This window comes from Salvia hispanica, chromosome 2 (genome assembly GCF_029641045.1).
Source record: "Salvia hispanica isolate PSC_SH4W2 chromosome 2, Shi_PSC_v1, whole genome shotgun sequence".
NCBI classification, from domain to species: Eukaryota; Viridiplantae; Streptophyta; class Magnoliopsida; order Lamiales; family Lamiaceae; genus Salvia; species Salvia hispanica.
This window is the reverse complement of record NC_142693.1, coordinates 26,544,467-26,564,428: the sequence shown is the minus strand read 5'-3', so window position 1 is coordinate 26,564,428 and position 19,962 is coordinate 26,544,467. Positions and strand designations below refer to the sequence as shown.

Below are 19,962 nucleotides of genomic sequence, written 5' to 3'. Positions count from 1 at the left end.
ATACAAGGTGCGTTTCCCTTTTGGATGGAAACACTCCCTCAACTTCGTGTCCACGTCTTAAGGTCAAATAAGTTCAATGGTATGATGTCGGTATCTTCAAAAACTAAGCAGCCTTTCCCAAAGCTGCAAGTATTGGACGTATCATATAATGCATTTGTTAGCTCTCTACCTGAAAGATATTTCAAGAACTTTCGATGTATGATAGATGCCATGGAAAACCAAGCTGATAATGGAACAAAACACCTTAGAGGAGAAAAGCTTAGAGGAATGATTGACTTGATGCTCACAGTGAAAGGATTAGATCAGTCATTGGAGCAACTCCTGACAACCTTTACAACTATTGACTTATCCTCCAATAGATTCTCTGGGTGCATCCCACCTTCTCTAGGGATTCTTAACTCTCTTAGATACCTGAATTTGTCTCACAATACCCTCATAGAACATATACCAGCATCTCTCGGAGGTATGAATTTTCTTGAGTCTTTGGACTTGTCTTCAAACAAGCTGGATGGAGAAATTCCAAGTGGATTGGCGAGGTTGACATTTCTTGCGAAGTTAAACCTTTCGATGAATAATCTTGAGGGACAAATACCACAGGTTGGCCAACTTTCCACATTTGATAATGATTCATATGTGGGGAATGCAGGCTTGTGTGGATTTCCACTGACGAAAGAATATGAATGGACCTACGGAAAACAATCACCGCCTCATATGGAAGTGGGATCGGATAGGGAGATCGAGTGGGGTTATGTGTTTGCTGCTGCTGGATATGTTGTGGCATAGGGATCTTTCCTGGCTGCTTTTATTTTGTCGAAGTTTCAGATATAAATACTTTGAGAAAGTTGATGGCCAGCATCGGAAGAAAAGAGATAGGCGAAGAAGTGCTACGAGGAATCTGGTGTGAAGAGAGTAGTTGCGATTAGGCTATTTAGTTTGGTAGCAGGCGAGCGAGAATAAAAATGAATGTGCTTGTAATCAATAGTTGTGCAATGTTTTTTGTATATACAAGTTATGGAATGTTTGTAAGGTTCGTTATTAGTGTTTTGTTTAATTTGGTATGTCGTTTCATAATTGTGTTTATCTACACTGTTGTAATTATGTTTCAAGAATGTTTTGTTGAAGACCAAGCTACTCCCTTCATCTGCCATTTAAAGAGATATTTTGCTTCGGCACAAATTTAATGAAATTATTTAAATTTTATAAAGAAAATAAGTAAAAATTAGGAGGAATAGTCTATTTTTATATGTTAATTGTATATTAAAATATGAGTATAATGAGTTAATATTGAGAATGAAAAAAAATATATGTCTTCAATGGTTGGAAAAATGGCATTTTTTGGCATTTTCAAGGGACACAATGAGTGCAAGGAATCTAATAAAGTAAAAAACTAGTTAAGGCACATAATTTGATTTAATTATGCAACTGTAAGATTTCGACTTGAACCCTCAACCATTAAAGGTACACTCAGATTAGAGATGTCAAGTGGGTTGGACCGGCCCAGACCTATAACTGTGGTGGCCAGGGCTAAGCCTGGGTTTTGGTATAGATAATGGGCGAAGTCCGAGCCCGGGCCCATGTGGTAAGTTGGACATGTCATGTATGAGTACCTATTATTTTTATACCAAAATAAACAAATGTATTCCATAGTATATGTGCTCAAAATTGACAATTTTATTTTATTAAAGTCTCATCACCAACAATTTTATCAAGATTTGATTTGTTTTTCCTCAATTTGTTATGATTTGTATCCTTACATATTATCATATGTCAGAGACCCGAATTCTCCCCTAAGAAAGCCAATTTCTCCTATTTTTCTTCAAAGTCACGACTTTCTCCAACGATACTTAATAGTCCTTCCGTCCACCGTTTATAGTTCCATATTGACTTGATTTTAAGAAATTGTTAACTTTGTATAGTAAAATTGAAAAATGAGTTAATGGAATGTGGGCTCAATTTTTATATATTAGTTTTATAGTAGGACGTGAGTAATTATTTGGTTGAAGAGTGTGATTCACGTGCCTAAAACATTTTCTCACTGACGAAGGAAATAATATATTTAAATGATCCATATTTAATCCAATTTCAATAACTCTAAAACAAATAAAAACGAAATCAAATCCAAACGTACTTCGAATAAAATAACAAACCAATGATTAGTCCAATATCAAATAAAGATAGAAAATGGAACAATAAATCAACTATAACAAAAATGGAAAAATGACTTGATACTTATCAAAATGTCTTCTTCCATAGTTGATCTATTTATGTCCCTTAGAAACACTCCTGCTCCTTAATTGCATTGTAGAAAATTTGCCGTCCGTTCTCCCAAAAACCCAGTAATGTAACAACCTTATCGTTACGCGTAAATTCCATCGTGCGTTTGTCATAGCTTCGGTATATCTCACCCAAAGTCTTCAGCCACGAAGCTCCTAAGACTACGTTTGGACCATGAATGGGGAGCTGTTAAGAGGGGATTCCCACCTAACGTGATTTATCGAACAAGAAACACAGGTCGTAGACTTCCTAGCGCCCAAGAGCTTTGGGTCGGCGGAGTTTTCCGACGGAGGAGGCTGAACGCAAGGGAGATCCTCGTCGGCAGCGAGATTCATGGTGTTTCTTGTGGCACAATTTAGTAGGCCGTCAAAATATGATTTTCATTGATTGAGAATGAATAATGAAATAGGCCTATATAAACTAAGATCCTAGGGTTGGTTCGACCTAACCTATACGTTCGGGAAAGAACCAACTAAGAAAACCCGAACGGAGCTTATAAATTGCTCGACTCAAAATATAATTCAAAAATTACAATTAAATAAACAATAATGGAAAAGATAATAGAAATAACTACTATAGAATTAGTCGCTACTTAGCGACGTAATTCACAAACTTCTGCGGCTGCTTCAGCTTATCTCTCGGCCGCAGTGCTCTGGTCGTCGATACGGTTGTCGGCGTAGCCTCCTTCCCGTCCACCTCGTGCTCACCGCTTGCAGCTTGTTCCCTGTCTCCTCTGCTCTATCTTCCTCATCCCCTGGCTCCTCTGTTCCCACCTTGGTCATTGGCTCGTTGCACGGGCTGATCTTATCAGGAGCACAAATAAATCAACCACAACCTCATGTCCTTGAAGTGTAAACTTGACGTTGTTACACTTTTCTTTACATAGGAATATCGACCGATTTCCCACACAAACACGGAAAGGATTGATTGGCGTAACCTGCTGCCAACATTTGATGCAGTTTCAACGTAGAAATAGGGCAAAAACCTACGGTGTCAAAATGCTTTGAATTTCGCACGGTACATGCGAAACACAATTTAGGATCGAACTCATCTCGACGATGGATTTTGGCCATCTGACATCGTTTAGGGGGCGAAAACTGCAATTTACTGTTTTTTCGGGTTTATTTTTAATTTTTAATTTTCTGTTTTATTTCCTTTTGAACTTTTGGGGTTTTTTGGACGCTTATAAAAAGCGTTGCTTTTGTTTTCGGCCGCAGTAAATTTTTGATAATAATATTTCATTTTCATTGAAACTAGGGTTTCTCTGAATTCCTTCTCCGTTCAGTCAATTTCTATATACGTTTTGCATCAACATTTCTTCACAATTTCAGGTTGGACGAAATTATGTGTACTGTTTCCACTGATTAAGGTTTGCACATTAACCCCCCAAATCGTAGCTGTCACTTTCAACGCCTGGGGAGGGTCGAATCTCCATTTCACGGCCTCCAAGAATTCAGGCCATGTTGTCACCAAATTGTTATTATGTTGGTGAAGGAGCCAATTGGACGCCCGGTGTTCAAAAAGTAGTCCAACTAAGCGCAAACGGTCCTTTTCCGACGTTTCGAAATAGTTAAAATAGGACTGCACCTTGTAAATCCAGCCTGATGGGTCGTCTCCGTTGAATTTTGGAGGGATCAGAAGCTTGGCCTTCTTCGCGGCAAAAATTGCGTCTCCGTCTAGCTTGGCCTCCAATGTCGAAAACAGGGCGATCCACTCGGTCTGATAAGGCAAGATATTCTTCTCCGTTGTGAAGTTCCAACCTTAAACTTTTTATGGCTGACAGAATCTCTTCTTGAGAATTGGGGTTGGATTTATCAACCATGATAGAGAATGTGAGGGAGAGCGGCAGACAAGACTCAAGAGAAGATTAGGGTCAAGAATATGATTCTTATATTGGTAGTTTGCTGAAGAAGATAAATAAATAAAACACACGGCGAGTTTGATTCTTATATATTCAAAGTCTGTCTTTTAAGTTTAACCATGAGGCCTTTATATAGGTAAAGAGAAATCTTAACTTATGGAAAATAAAAATTAAAGGAAATAACTAAAAGGAAAATAAGAAAAAAAAGGAAAACCTAATTTAATATAGAAGGAAAAATAATTACTCCTAGTATTTTTCCATCTACTAATTCTATTAACTAGGAAATAAATAAAACCAAAAATATAACTTGCTTAGTATCAAGTCTTATCTTCCAATACTGCATCAATATTTTAGATAATTGTATATGAGTTATGTAACAACCCGTCATCCTAGGGTACAATAAATGTGGCGACTGCTACCAAAACGGACTTAAAGAATTTAACATAGGCTAGGGTTTCATTTAAAGAGTTTTGACCAAAGTATTTGAAGGAACTATCAAAGCATTAAAACAACAACTGAACCTAGAAGCTTAAATAAGTAAAAGAAAGGTATCATAAATTACGATAAAAAATCTCAAGAGTATGACATAGTTTCCAAGATAAAAACCACAAGAAAGTCTAAGGCCTCTAAACCGAAAGGAAAGTGCAAAATACCCAATTAATACTAAAGTATATCAAGAACTCAGCGGAAAACTACCAAGAGAAAGTGCAGCTATGTATGAAGACACAACTACGCTTGAAGTTCAAAACATTCAAGTTAACATGTTCAACACCCGCCACGCTCGTCACCGTTCAACCTGCACAAAAGGAAAACACATGCATGGCTGAATATTTTGAAATACTTAGTGAACTCGTTGCCAAAACATTTTATAAGCTATGCCACCCTTACCAAGTGAACTCGAGTTTTAAGCAGTTATAAGAGAATATCACGAGTATCACAAAAATATATTTTCCATAGACTGGCCAGTCAAACAACTCCCCACTTTTCTCATCATTTTCCACAATCACAACATTTCCATGGTGCGACGAAAGTGTGGCCACACTTTTCGCCCACGAGACCGGCCGACTAGCAAGGACGGCCACACTTTTCGCCCACATAATTCTGCTGGGTCTAACGCAGTTTTTAAGCCAGGTGTGTGAAGGAAATGCTAGGTCCAGGAAGAGCAGGAGACGATGGACTAGCATAGGAAAATGAAGGAAAGTGAGCAGAACTGGAGGGAAAAGAATGGCTAGAAGAAGGAAGTCAATAGCTGAGGGCAACAAAGACTATTCATACCTCGCTGGACCTACTTCAACGCCTATAAATAAAGGAGCATGCAGCACACGCCATATATGATTTTTGCTCTTAGCTCACACACACACACACACACTTGGTAAATGGGAATTCTGGGATAGTTTAGGGTTTCTAAGGGTTTCATCTTCGGTGAAAGTCAGGGTAACACCGTCCTCTCGGAGGGCGAAGAAACAATCTGTTTTTCATTTAGCTTTTCGTACTTTTATCCCGTCGAACTTCATTGTTTTGGAAGTCGATTTGGTTGTTGCTACTTATCGGTTATCTATGCATTTAGTTTTTGTCATGTTGGTGTTATCTTGTGTTGATTTATGATTCTGGGTTTTGTTTGAAGTTTTATTTCGGCAGTTGAATGTTAATCTCTGTTTTGGATAATTCTGTGCTTGATCTTGGGAAGAGGTTGTGGATCTGAATTGTTGTTGTTGATCGGTGGTTGTTTGTTGAATCTGAAGCTATGGATATACTTTTGGTCAGAGTTTGTGTCGGATACTTGGATCCGGAGTGGATTTAGCATCCGAGGTTGGATCTGAACAGGGGAATTGATGTGAATCAAATAGTACATTTTTATTCCCATAATTTTACATGATTTGTATGGTTTGATGCTTGTAAAAATATGTTTTATAGTGTAGGAAGCGGAATGGATGGTGAAACGAGACATGGAATGAAGCTTGGATGGAGAACAAAGTCATTGACAGACTGCCCAGTTTGACAGCTTGCCCAGTCTGCGTCGCGAGTCCAGAATTTGCTCAAAATGAGCCACCCGGCCGGGTGAATTTCATGCCTAATAATTCACGCAGCCGGATACGATGACGCAGTAACTGCTGAGTTCCGTTTTTAAATAGTTTTGAGGCAGTTTTTGGGGCATATTCAGGGAGATTGGCACGAAAAATTATCAGAGGAAGAGAAGAGGAAGATTGGAGGGCAATCACTCAACTTCCATCATCCCGGAGGAGATTTGCTACCATTCACACATCAATTTCATGAGTTCTATGGTTCTTCTTTATTGTTTGTGGATGTGTAACTAAACTCTTACTTCGCTCCTAATTTGTGAAAGATGTGAATTACTTTTGGATTCTATGGATTAATATTAATTTATGATCTTTTTCTACGGTACTTTTTACATTGAATTATAATTCCGGCCTGATTTATTATTCAATCGTGTCTTTTAGCCAATGTCTCTTTAACTTGGTTAAAAGGTGGAAACGTAGATAAAGAGTTTGAGATTTGTATTGTGTTCAGCATATGAATCTTGGATAAGTTGATTTACATGTTGTTACAATAATTGTTGGACATTTACTGTGCTTCCATAGGAATGTTCAATTGATTATGTAAATGAATCATGTACGTTGGAAATTAGAAGTTGGATTAGAGCTTACTATGCTTCCGTAGAAGTGATAATCCGATGAGTGCGAATTTGATCTTAGTGTTCAGCAAGGTTAAATTCAAGCATCTGTGAACATGTTCAGTGTGAGTAGAATGAACGAGATATTTACAACTTTCATTAGATTAATCTTTAATCCATAGGTTTACTAGTCCATTAAGTTAATTCACATCGGGAGCATATTAGGAGCAATGTTCTCACTCCCTTGGTTATATTTTGTGTTTGCATTTTAGTTCTTCACTTGTCTTTGTTTCAATTTAGTTTTTCAATCCAAAAATTCCAAAATTTACTTGCTTTCGAATTAGATAATCGTACGCCTCCCTGTGGTTCGACACCCTTTTACTACAACTACATCTGTACTCTTGCAGATTCGGTTGTAATTTTAGAGCTATTTGATATATTTGTGTGTTATTAGTTCATTGATATAAAAGCTCTAAAAATATACATCAGGAATCAAGTTGTGCATGGATTTCAAACTCTTTTGCTCTCTTTTCAATTTACTCCGTCTAGTAGCCGTAGATCTGCTTAGTTTTTAATTGTTCTTCGTTAAATTGCTTTAAATCCAATCTGATTCGTTTCCGATTCATGTTCCATCTCTATTTTTACTGAATTTTATTGCAAATCGATTGGAGAAGATGATATCGCTGTTAGTTAGTACTTTAGTTAGTTGTTTTCCAGCTTTTCGTCCGTACTCTACCTTTTCAGCAAATGGTCCCCACCGTCAGTTTATTTCCCAGGTCTAGGTAATTTAGAAATAGTTTCTTAGATCTAGTGAATGTCTCGTTTTCCAGTTTACATGCATGATTTCTGTTCTGCCTAGATCTAGCTGTCAGCGTAGAAGATTTCACTCAAGTTAGTTTAATTTTCTCAACCCAAAAAATGCGTGGCAGCAGCCAACCCAAAAATAGTCCTGAATCCTTGAGCATGCTTTATTACGCATTCATCTCTGTGGGATCGATCCCTACTTTCCTGTGCTAATTTTAGTATACGTGGTTGAGGGTTTTTGAAGCGATATTCTGTGTGTCCGACGACCGAGATCTTCCAACGATCCGTGAGTTCCTAGACCTTGTGATCTAGTGGATTCACTGGACCTAGGAGACTTGTTATTCCTTTCTGTGCACACAGTACTTAACAAAATTAAAAGCGAGCTTCAGGTGGCTTTTGGGTATGTACTTCATAGATTTCGGTCTTGAAGTCCTCCCATGTCATCCCGTCCACTCGATCCTGGGGCATGGTCTTTAACTTAGTATCCCACCAAAAGTCGGCGGACCCGGTCAGTTGATGCGTCAGACAAATCATCTTCTCCTCGTCATTGCACACCAAAGTTCTGAAGATGCGCTCCAAAGCGCGTACCCCAGTTTCAGCCTTTGCGGGTTCACCCATCCCGTCGAAGGTAGGGGGCTTTTGGTGGTGGCGGCCTTGGTTGCGTCACGCTTTCTTCTTCCGAAGCCTGGGAAGTGGGTTCCTCGCGTCTCACGTTGCGTCTAGGCGGCATTCTGATTCATTTTCACTCGAGGTGTTAGCGCACTTATTCAAACCCAAATTAGTGATGTGGTATATTTGAAATAAAAGTTTAACTCCTTCTACAAGTAGGGTCCAAGGAAAGGCCACACAATAGCAGTTGTAGGGAAAACAGTTGCGCAAGAGAAAACATAATAAAGTTGCACCACAAGATTGAAAACACTTGGAAGAAAATAGAACGAACAAGTATTCACGCAACAAGGATAGAAAGAGTGAAGACGGCTCATTGCAAGACAATAAAATAAAAAGGTGCGAATTCCCCATTAAATCTCGAAAGTGGTCTCAAAAGGTTTCAGTACAATGAACGAAAAAGGACAAAACAATTGCGAAAGAAAATGACAACGTAAATAGAGGTTCTAGAATTCAAAACATGGGGAAAGGAAAACAAAATCACTACTCGAGCACTAGGCATCTCCACCCTCGTCCTCTTCTGGTTCTTCCGACTCTCCAACACTTTCCTCGTTCGAGCTCTCTCCCTTCTCTGCGGGTCCCATCTCCCCGTCTCTCTTCCTGTCGCTTAGGGGCGAAGGGATCGAGGTAAGCATCTCTTCGGCCTCTCTTATGATTCTTCGAGGGGCCAAAATATACATCTTAAGTGTCCTCCTTTGGGGAACGCGAGCGACGTGCGGTTCCTGATCATCGCGGTATTTCATTCGACGCGCTGCTCCTGCCGAGTACTTTTGCGTTGGCGGATGGAGTGGAGATCCGTCAACTGCGGCAGACATGGCCGGAAGTAAGACTCCTATTAGGCCGACGAAGTCTCCTCGAGGCGTGTATTTGGGCGGGCTAAACCAGGGGTAGGATACCGAGGCTTGAGCGGTCCACTCGCTCCAAGGGGAAGATAGTATATGGATAAGTCGCATGATTCCCTCGTGATGGGTAGTTCGATACGCGTAAGCGTCCAGCCAGTGACCGTAGAAATCGGTGACGAAGTTCAGGAGGAACTGTTTTCCATCCCATTCCAGCTCTCTATAGCGCTCAACCGGAAAGTTCCTATTCTTGGCGTAACGACGACGCATAAGGGCGTGATAGGGTTGAACCATCTATATAAAGAGGAAAAGGAAAAAGTCAGCACCGCCAAAAAGGGTGGAAGAGAATAGCGAGTGTGTATGGTTCCAAGGGTGGAAGAGAATAGCGAGTGTGTATGGTTCTCATTCCTAAGGCAGCTATCCGCGCGTTTCCTCTCACGATTCGTCGAGTTCCATATACACTAATTGCCTTATACTAGTCATTCAACGTTTCTATTGTTAGTACAAGCGCTGTGATCGTATAGCTAAGGCATGCTAGGTTCAAAAGTCCAGGTCTAAGCATCACAACATTTCAACATAATCTCACGTAATCATATTCGCATTTCACAATTTTCACAAGTTCTCATACACATTCGACAGATCATCATTCGGGAAGCATCGCTTCACATTCACAATATTTCCAACACTTATGGCATGCTTTTCACCAAAAATAACACTTTCCACCGAAATTTCCAAGAGCATAAAGTTTCAATCATAGAAATATTCCGTACCTCTTCCTTTGTGGTTGAACGAGACGAGTTGCGGTGTTGAGCCTTCCATATTCAGTTCGTTAGAAAAATGATTACAAGGACAACTTAAATTTTTGAAAAGACTCTTGGGTCCAGAGCGGAAAGAACTGAGGCTCTGATACCAACTGTAACAGCCCGCTATCATAGGGTACAATAAATGCGGCGACTGCTACCAAAACGGACTTAAAGAATTTAACATAGGCTAGCTAGGGTTTCATTTAAAGAGTTTTGAACAAAGTATTTGAAGGAACTATCAGAGCATTAAAACAACAACTGAACCTAGAAGCTTAAATAAGTAAAAGAAAGGTATCATAAATTAAAATCAAAACTCTCAAGAGTATGACATAGTTTCCAAGATAAAAACCACAAGAAAGTCTAAGGCCTCTAAACCGAAAGGAAAGTGCAAAATGCCCAATTAATACTAAAGTGTATCAAAAACTCAGGGGAAAACGACCAAGAGAAAGTGCAGCTATGTATGAAGACACAACTACGCTTGAAGTTCAAAACATCCATCTTAATTAGTTAACATGCTCAACACCCGCCACCGCTCGTTACCGTTCAACCTGCACATAAGGAAAACACATGCAGGGCTGAGTATTTTGAAATACTGAGTGAACTCGTTGCCACACTTTTCGCCCACGAGACCGGCCGACTAGCAAGGACGGCTCCCGATCCCCTCGTGTACACAGCGTGGTAGGGTTTGTGGCCCGTACTCAGACCCGAATTCGTTTAAACATATCCATAGCCCTATAGCCCAATGGAGCGAACTCTCAAACTGGGCATCAGGCGCACAATATCACAACAAAACAGACATAGGCATGGCATAACAGTTAAACCACCCTTATCTCTCCACATTCATAAATTTGCACATAAAAGAGTTTAAGAATAAAGCCCACCTCGACTGCTTAGGTTTCAAGTATGTTCTTTCCCTTGTTATCCGGCTTCGCAACTGATGTTTCACCTTTTTAATCACATAGGCACATATCACAAATCAGATTCAATACAAACTCATTACTCATGCAAGTCTCAATGCTTTTCCCTTTTCTTACCGATCTATTTTAGCATCATTAATCAATCAAGGTCACGTTCATCGCATAAGTTCCATTCGCATCTCAATTCTAGATCTAACATCAACATATGTCACACAAGAGTATTTTGCCAACACACAACACACCAACACAACACACACACGTGTATATACGCACCCACACACGCACACATGCATACATATTTTCCATATCCCTTTTATCCCACTTTCACTCAATAAGATGCGTGAGGGTCCAAGAATACCGTTTAATCGGTTAGAAAGAAGAGGAATCGAGTAGAAAGAAGAAGATAAATATAAGAATACCTTATGAGAAAAACGAAAGGTAGAAATTAAGTGTTAGACTCGGTTCTTCAAGATTCTTGGATCAAACTTCAATTCTTCTTCAAAAGATGACAAAATATTGGAGAATAGAAGAAAAATTGGAGAGAGTGAGAGAGAAGAGAGGGGCGAAAATTATGGGGCTAGGGTTAGGGGTTCTCTTATTTATAGTGCTCAACAAGATATTTAGGTAATTAAAATAGAATATTTGGTAAGATTTTATTCTCCACAATTAAATAAAACAATATTGTGGAGTAGGGAAGAAGAAATGCCAAAAATAAGTTCTAAGGCAAAATCAAGTAGTTTTCGAAAATTAGGCTTTTTAATTAGCCAAGATTTTGTTTTGAATATTTTACGGAGTAGAGCAAAATATAACGGAGCAAAATAAAAATAAAAAACCTCCCCCATTGGCATAGAAGATAGGCGTGTAATATGTGCCTTAAATAAGGCATGGATTTTTGAATATTAACTAAAATAAGATATGGCAAGATCTCTTGAGGTATGGAAAGATTTGGTAGAATATTTTAATTCTAGGTGTGGAAGGAGATCAAATAAGGGATCAATTAAAATAGAATAAATTCCTCCTTCCCAAAGCTAGGTGATTTTCGAAAATCACCTTAATATTAATAAGGCTCAATTTTTCCATTGAGAAATAGGGAAATAATTGGGTTTTGGATTTAATTTGGATAAATATCCCAAAAATTAAATTAAATCCGGAAAAATAGAATTCCTTCTCCAAAAGTCCAAGGGTTCGAAAATCTCAATATTTAGGTGGCTAGTATTTATGGAAATTTTCCCTAATATTCTCACCCACCCTTAAACAAATAATTCACCTCATAATTTAATAAATCGCATGGCACATCACATAGTAAAAAATTTTGACTTTTCAAACTTCCCGGTCAAAGAAACTCATGCAATAAATTCATTTATCAAATAATTCACATCTCCCACGTCATCAATAATAAATTTTAGGGCTCTAAAATTAGGGTTCGGAAATTCGGGATGTTACATCCTATCTTCAAGGTTGAACCACCAGACCGTTCATGCGTCGGCATCTCATTCCGTTGTTGCCTCTTCTTAGAAGACATGGTTTCAAATTTGTTCAACTTATTTAAACTTTCCTCCAATTTTTTTGCTCTATTACTGCCAGAAACATAATAAATTTTAGAATATAACAGTTTCATCAAGCCAAAACAAGACACAAAGATGCACAAAACATAATTTATATCCAAACATCCATTCAACATGATGATTCCAAGGAGGACAACCACATTTGGAGTAACTGTAAGTTTACCTGGCTTTAAGACGAGAATCAGCAACGCTTGTTCTCAATCGCTTCAATTCCTCAAGGGCAGTGGGAGATGGATTCTTTATATGAGCACTACCAAATGAGTTATCTTCTGAACTACTGCCAACAAATCTGAGAACCCTCCTAACATCACTAAATTGTGCATGTTTTTGATCAATAGGAAATGAATCCAACGTCCGACATTGAGATAATGTACTTGCATCTCCTGAAGATGTTGCACTCCCTCTAGAATTCGCCTTCCCAGAAGATAAGTTTCTTCCCTCGATTCCATCTCTGAAACTTGTCGACCGATCCAAAGAGGAGGCAGAATAACCCCTTTGCCCATCCTGGAAGTTACCAGCAAAACCAGAGTCCGGGCTGGCCGATGTCAAGTCAAATCTTGCATTCCCAGCCATTACTAGGGTCAAATTCTCATGTCTTTGGATCCATTTCCCACAAGATATTAATATCATCTATACTAGTCAAAAACTACCAAACCTAGAAAAGAAAAGGAAAGTCATTGGCGACATCAGCAAACACCAATCAACAAAAACAAAAACAAAAACAAAAACAAAAACAAGTACGCATTGACTAATGCAATCCACCGGCCACAGTGAAGAAACTCAGAGAGAAGTTGTACAACTTAAATAAAAACAATTTCGAAGAGACATTCAACAAGTAGACAGCCTCTAAAACTTCATAAAAATGCAAGTACACTTAGTTAACTGGTTGCACAAAACAGAATCCCAACAGTTTGCAACATAAAAATGCAATCTTCATATTAGAATGCTAAGCACTTCATAAAAACAGAGGCAAGTAAAGTTAACTAATTACACAAAACAGAATCCAACAGTTCCCTACAAAACAATGTAAAATGCAATCTTCTTCTTCATTAATAAGCAAACAAAAGCGTAAATTGAATACTGGTTATCCCAATTAAAGAAAAGGGAGCAATCAAACACACCACTAGCCACTAACACCCACGAATTCCAAGAGCATAAATTATCAAAATTAGCTCACAAATATCACACTAATTAGTAAATTAACACATAAAACACTCTTCCAAAACACTTCAAGCTCCCATTCCCATGCTCAAAAACCATAATTGAGCTAAGTGAGAAATTAGAGTTTATTCGCAATTCAGCGCTTCCTCAAAATTAACTGAAATCACAAAGCTTCTAGAACAATTGAAGCATAGAGGTACGAGCTGATCAAAGAATCTAACTTAATCTCTGTGTCGAAAAAGAAACGCATCCATTACTATGAAACGGGAGGAGTATTTCACATTGTTATTTTTTTTGTTGTTTATTACTCGTAGTATATTTTATATTGATCTAAAAAGTTTAATTATTATTTAATGTTTATTTGAGCATTGCAATTAGCTATGGACGGAGAAACCCCTAGCCCAACGAGATAATTATTTCATTCTTTTCCACTTTAATTTATCTGAGTTATTTCGTCACTATTTACACTATCAATTTATCAAGCACCTGAAGTGCATAGTTTACAACTGCCCTTTGCTCCACATCAATTGTTCCAGCACTTCCAATTACTCGTGGGCATCATATATGGGGATTGTTCTTCTGTTTGCTTTTCTCTTCCAGTCTTTTCATCAAACAAATGGAGTTCGGAATTCTATTAGCCTTTCATCGAATACCTGAGGTGTGAACTGTTCGATTGAGTTATTTCATCGAGCACATTGTTCTCTGCTCTTCTGCTTGATTGAGTTGGAAACCCGGCCTTGACTCTTTGAGACATTTGTTAAGAATTGAAACATAAAACACTATTTAACCAAATTGTAATACGTAAACGATCTTGTGCTATTAATTCAACTTAGATAATTAATGAAAGTTCATACAGAATATTATTTTTTTCTACACATTTAGCTGTTTTTCAACCAAACATGTTCACATTGGTGATTGAAAAAGTTAGTGGATCGTGGGTCCTACTTTTAAAATATTACTCCCTCCGTCCATGAAAATTTGTCCCAGTTTTCCATTTCCGTCCGTCCCCCAAAATTTGTCCCATTTCACTTTTACCATTTTTGGTAGTGGACCCCATATTCCACTAACTCATTCCTACTCACATTTTATTATAAAACTAATACTTTAAAAGTAGGACCCACAATCCACTAACTTTTTCAACTCACTTTCCATTACATTTCTTAAAATCTGTGCCCGGTCAAACGGGATGAATTTTCGTGGACGGAGGGAGTAATTTTATAATAAAATGTGAGTAGGAAAGAATTAGTGGAATATGGGGTCCATTACTAAAAATGGTAAAAATGAAATGAGACAAATTTTGGGGGACGGACAGAAATGGAAAAATGAGATAAATTTTAGGGAATGAAATAATAAAATGCAGAATATAATAAATAACGAAATGTTGACATGTTAAGATCAAATAAAAAATTATAAAGATTTATTAAAGCTCAAATGTTAAAAGGGAACAAACCGTACATGGAGTTGGTGACCGGCGACAGAGGTTTGGTGGCGCAGAGGAGTTCGCACGCCGGCGGCCGAGAGCTGGAGCGGCGAGATAGATGTGATTCGTGTGTGTGTGTGTGTTAAAGTACAATACAATTCTCTGGAGTTGGGCTCTCTCTTGGGTCAGTTTGTTTTGTTTAAATAATTCAGTTGGACCTATTTGTTGAGAAGAAGAAAGAAGTTTTGGGCTTTTTAATTGATTTGAGATTCCTTTTGAGAGTATGGCCCTATTTATTTATCATGAAGATTGAAATCCTCTGAGCAAAATAAGAACATAGGAAGTATATCCCCATTAGGATCATTGCATATCATTCTTCATGAATGTTCTTTAGCTATTAGCTTTTAATATTCTTTCAAAAAGGAAATTTGTTAGGAGTTTAGTCTTTAAAGTGGATCTTTGGTTAGAGATTTAGTCTTTAATATTCTATGTTTTCTCATATATATTTAGTTTTATTGAATATTTGAATGTAATTGAGAATCCAAGCCTTAAGTCGAGATCTTAAATTCTCTGATTTAATTATTGCATATCATTCTTTATGAATTTTCTTTAGCTAATTAGGTTTTAATATTCTTTCAAAAAGGAATTTTGTGAGAAGTTTAATCTTTAAAGTGGAAGCGATGAAGATAATTACATACGCTTCAAAAAAATTGTTGCAAATAATTATTTTGTCATTCAAGATAATTATTAAACTTTTGCGAGTCTTGTGAGGAAACTTACCACATGCTTGATAAAAGTGGCAAAGAAACAAGTTATTACTAGATAAAAATAGATGTAAAGATGATAACAAATGTAAATAGATAAAAATAAAGGATCAAATTCTAATCAAAGTCTTAATCTCAGGATTTGCCAAACACCGACTAATTACTCCAATTTCAATAACTCTAAAACAAATAAAAACGAAATCAAATCCAAACCTACTTCGAATAAACTAACAAACCAATTATTAGTCCAATCTCAAATAAAGATAGCAAATGGAATAATAAATCAACTATGACAAAAATGGAAAAATGACTTGATACTAATCAAAATGTCTTCTTCCATAGTTGATCTATATCCCTTAGAAACACTCCTACTCCTTCATTGCATTGTAAAATATATGCTGTCCCTTCTCCCAGACGCCGCATAATGTAACCAACTTATCTTTATGCGTAAATTCCATCGCCTGGTCGTCGTAGTTTCGGTAAATCTCACCCAAACTCTTCAGCCACGGAGCTCCTAAGACCACGTCAGAGGGGAGCACAAATAAATTAACGACAAACTCATCCCCTCCGAGTGATAACTTGGCGTAGTAACACTTTTCTTTACATAGAAATGTCGACTCATTGCCCACAGAAGCACGGAAAGGATTGGTTGGCATAACCAACATCCTTAATTTCTTGACAATACTGCTGCCACTTATTAAGGTTTGGACATACACCCCCGAAATCATACCTGTCACTTTCAACGCTCGGGGAGGGTCGATCTCTGTTTCACGGCCTCCAAGAATTCAGGCCATGTTGTCACCAAATTGTTATCGTGTTGGTGAAGGAGCCAATTGGACACCCGGTGTTCAAACAGTAGTCCAACTAAGCGTAGACGATCCTCTTCCGACGTTTTGAAATAGTCAAAATAGGACTGCACCTTGTAAATCCAGTCTGATGGGTCGTCTCCGTTGAATTTTGGAGGGTCGATCCGAAGTTTGGCCTTCTTCTCTGTTGTTGGCCTCTGAAGTTTGGCAAAAATTGCGTCTCCGTCTACGTTGGCCTCCAATGCCGAAAACAGCCGATCCGCCCGGTCTGATAAGGCAAGGTATTCTTCTCTGTTGTTGTGAAGTTCCAACCTTAAACTTTTTATGGCTGACAGAATTTCTTCTTGAGAATTATCAGCATGAGTTTTTGTTGCCATGATTGAATGTGAGGGTAAATTTGACAGAGCTGAAAGAAGATGAAATCACAATTCAGAAAAATATGGAGCAAGATATCTTAAAAAAAGTAAATATTATTGGAAAATACGGTTATTCGACTACACCAGACTTTGTCGGGCATTTCAGCAAACGGTTGGTGTGCCTCTTATGATGTCATGTGAAATATGATAAATAATGATGGTGACATGAGATGATCAAATAAAAAACTATAAAGATCTATTAAAGCACAATTGTTTAAAAGGGAACAACCGTACATGGAGTTGGTGACCGGAGACGGCGGTTTATTGGCGCAGAGGAGGTCGCACGCCGGCGGCCGAGAGCTGGATCTGATTTGTGTGTGTTAAAGTACAATATAATTTTGTGGATTTGGGCTCTCTTTTGGGCCACTTTGTTTTGTTTAAATAATTCAGTTGGGTCTATTTTGTTAAGAAGAAGGAAGAAGTTTTGGGCCTCTTTTTATTTGATTTTGAGAGTATGGGTCTTTTCTATTTTAAATGTTTACAAAGAGGTGTCCAAGATTAATTCTTCGGATTTAGTTATGAAACTCAAGAAATTAATCTCGTGAATAATTTATTCAAGTAATAAGGCTTGTCGATTTGTTTAATTAAACCTCTAAGTAATTAATTCCAACTAATTGAATCTTTGAATTAATTGAGAATCCAAGCCTTAAGTCGATTGTAAGCCTATTATAAATAAAAAACACTAGAATCATTTAAGGGCGTTAAAAGCAAATTCTATACTTACCCTAAGTTCGAAGATTGAAAATCGGGAATACCTGATCTGGAGTTGGGTTACTCGGGTATACTTGATACCTGACTCCCGACACCCGTTTTTTATCTATATTTTTAGTACTCGAACTTCATAACGTGTTAGGCAAAGAGACGAGAGATGGACATGATCGACATAAAATTTCAAGTGTCAAATCAATAACGACTATATGCCGTTATGTTTGTCGAATTGTGTGATTCATTTGGTGACTATTCAATGATAACTATAGGCATCCTTTAAAGTATGACAAATGACATTGACTTGGACTTTGACTTATGAAGTCTTCGTCTAGCGTCTGTGTTAGGGATCTAATTCCCTAACGTCGATCCGCGGCTCCCGCTCGGCGATCGCCGAAAAGTCCGGCGCCCGAATTAGGGTCGTCGGTGGCTAGAGGCGACTGTGCGCGGGAATTCTCTCCCGTCTGGCAGTGGCTCTTCTAGGTTTAAAGATTTGTTCATAATTTAGTTTGGGCAAAATAATAGTTTTTCATTCATAATAAAGTTTATGAACGTAGCCCTATTTATAGACTAAGGACCCTAGGGTTGGTTCGACTCCTAAACCTAGTTCATCTCGGGAAAGAACCAACAAAGAAAACCCGAAACGGAGCTTATAGATATGCTCGACTCAATGCTGGAATTAAATAATAAAAGAAAACTAATATAAAAAATAAGAAATAAAATAAAAGGAAAAAATACTTCTAAAGCTATTTGGTAACGTAGTCGCCCAGCAAGTCCGGCCGACGACGGTTCCTCTTCGGTTTTGTCGTTGCGATGGACGGCTGCTTCTCTTCCGCCACTGCCGTCGTCGTCTCTTCAGCGGCTACCTCTGTCTCGGCGGCGCTCGCCGGCGCTTGTTGCTGTGCTTGATCAAGTACCGTATCAGTCTGTAATGAGTCATAAATAATAGTTGAAGGCAAAAGGAGCTATCAACCATTAATTACAAGACAATGTTGGTGAATATAATTTATAAGTTAAATAATTTTACATTAATTTGCAAATTTAAATATTGTATTATTTCAATTTTGGGGTATATGAATATAGTTTATAAAATTTTTTTACTTGCATGGACACACCCCATTTCTATTGCCAGCCTCAATTTTCTTTTGACAAATACCACTGCCCATTCTCCCTCCGCAAAATCAAAAGATACACACACACACAACACACTTTTACACTTTTGAGGTATATATATAGTGGTAGCTCAAATCTTAAATAAACCACACAGTACTATTTTTTTTTTTAAATAGAGCCTAATGGATCGAAATTCCTATCTCTACTTCCTTGTTACATCACTCATACTTCTTCAGTGGTTGATTGATCATAGCTCAGCCTACTCCGATATCAACATTGATCGTTCTTCACTTACTGCCTTCAAATCTCGAATCTCTTTCGACCCCCATAATGTACAGACCAAAAATTGGAGCAGTGAGAGCAATATTTGTAGTTGGATCGGAGTTACTTGTGATTCTCGTTATCACAGGGTGACTGATAGGGTTTAAGTTCCCTATCAAGAGATTTGTAGAGCACTTGAAGATTGAACGGAAAGAAATCGATAATTCCCTAGTTGAAGTTCTAGGGTTTTGGAACAAGAATGAGAAAAGAAGTATTATATTTCTTAATTCTCAATGAATTAAAATACGATAGAATTCTATTATATAGAATTCTAAACCCTAACATGTGTCTTGCTAATCAAGAAACATAATTAGAATAAAAGATTACAAAAGATATGCAAAATATCTAAAGATAAATAACTAAAATAAGAGATATGCTAAAATCAAGAAAGGAATATCGAGGATGATCTTTGGCGAGATTTGCTAGATCGAGGGCCCTATCAGTGACTCGGTTGAATATATCATCCATGGGTCTTGTAGGAACTATTCCACCCAAAATTGGAAACCTTTCTTTTCTCATTTCTTTAGATATGAGCCATAACTATTTTCATGGCCATATCCCCCATTCTATTTTCAACATGTCTTCTTTAGAACATTTGAATTTAAATTTTAATAATTTGTCTGGTCTCTTGCCTACTGATATATGCAAACACAATCTTGATAGACTCGTATTTCTTTCAACGAGTTGCATGGGAAATACCATCGAGTTTGAATCAGTGTATGCAGCTTGTGTATCTTTCTTTGAGTGATAACAGTTTAAGTGGATTTGTGCCAAGAGAAATTGGGAACATGACGAAGCTTCAAGTATTGAACCTTGGAGTAAATTATAAGTTGACTGGTATGTTCATCTTAATAATTTCCTTGCTTTTTTTTGGAAATTGATTGGCCTAGAACTG

At 37.9% G+C, this 19,962-nt stretch overlaps 1 pseudogene; it reads left to right on the top strand.

Annotated features, from left to right (window-relative positions):
* Positions 1-24: 24 nt before the first annotated feature.
* LOC148931957 (receptor-like protein 42) lies at positions 25-904 on the top strand (annotated as a pseudogene).
* The last annotated feature ends 19,058 nt before the right edge of the window (positions 905-19,962 follow it).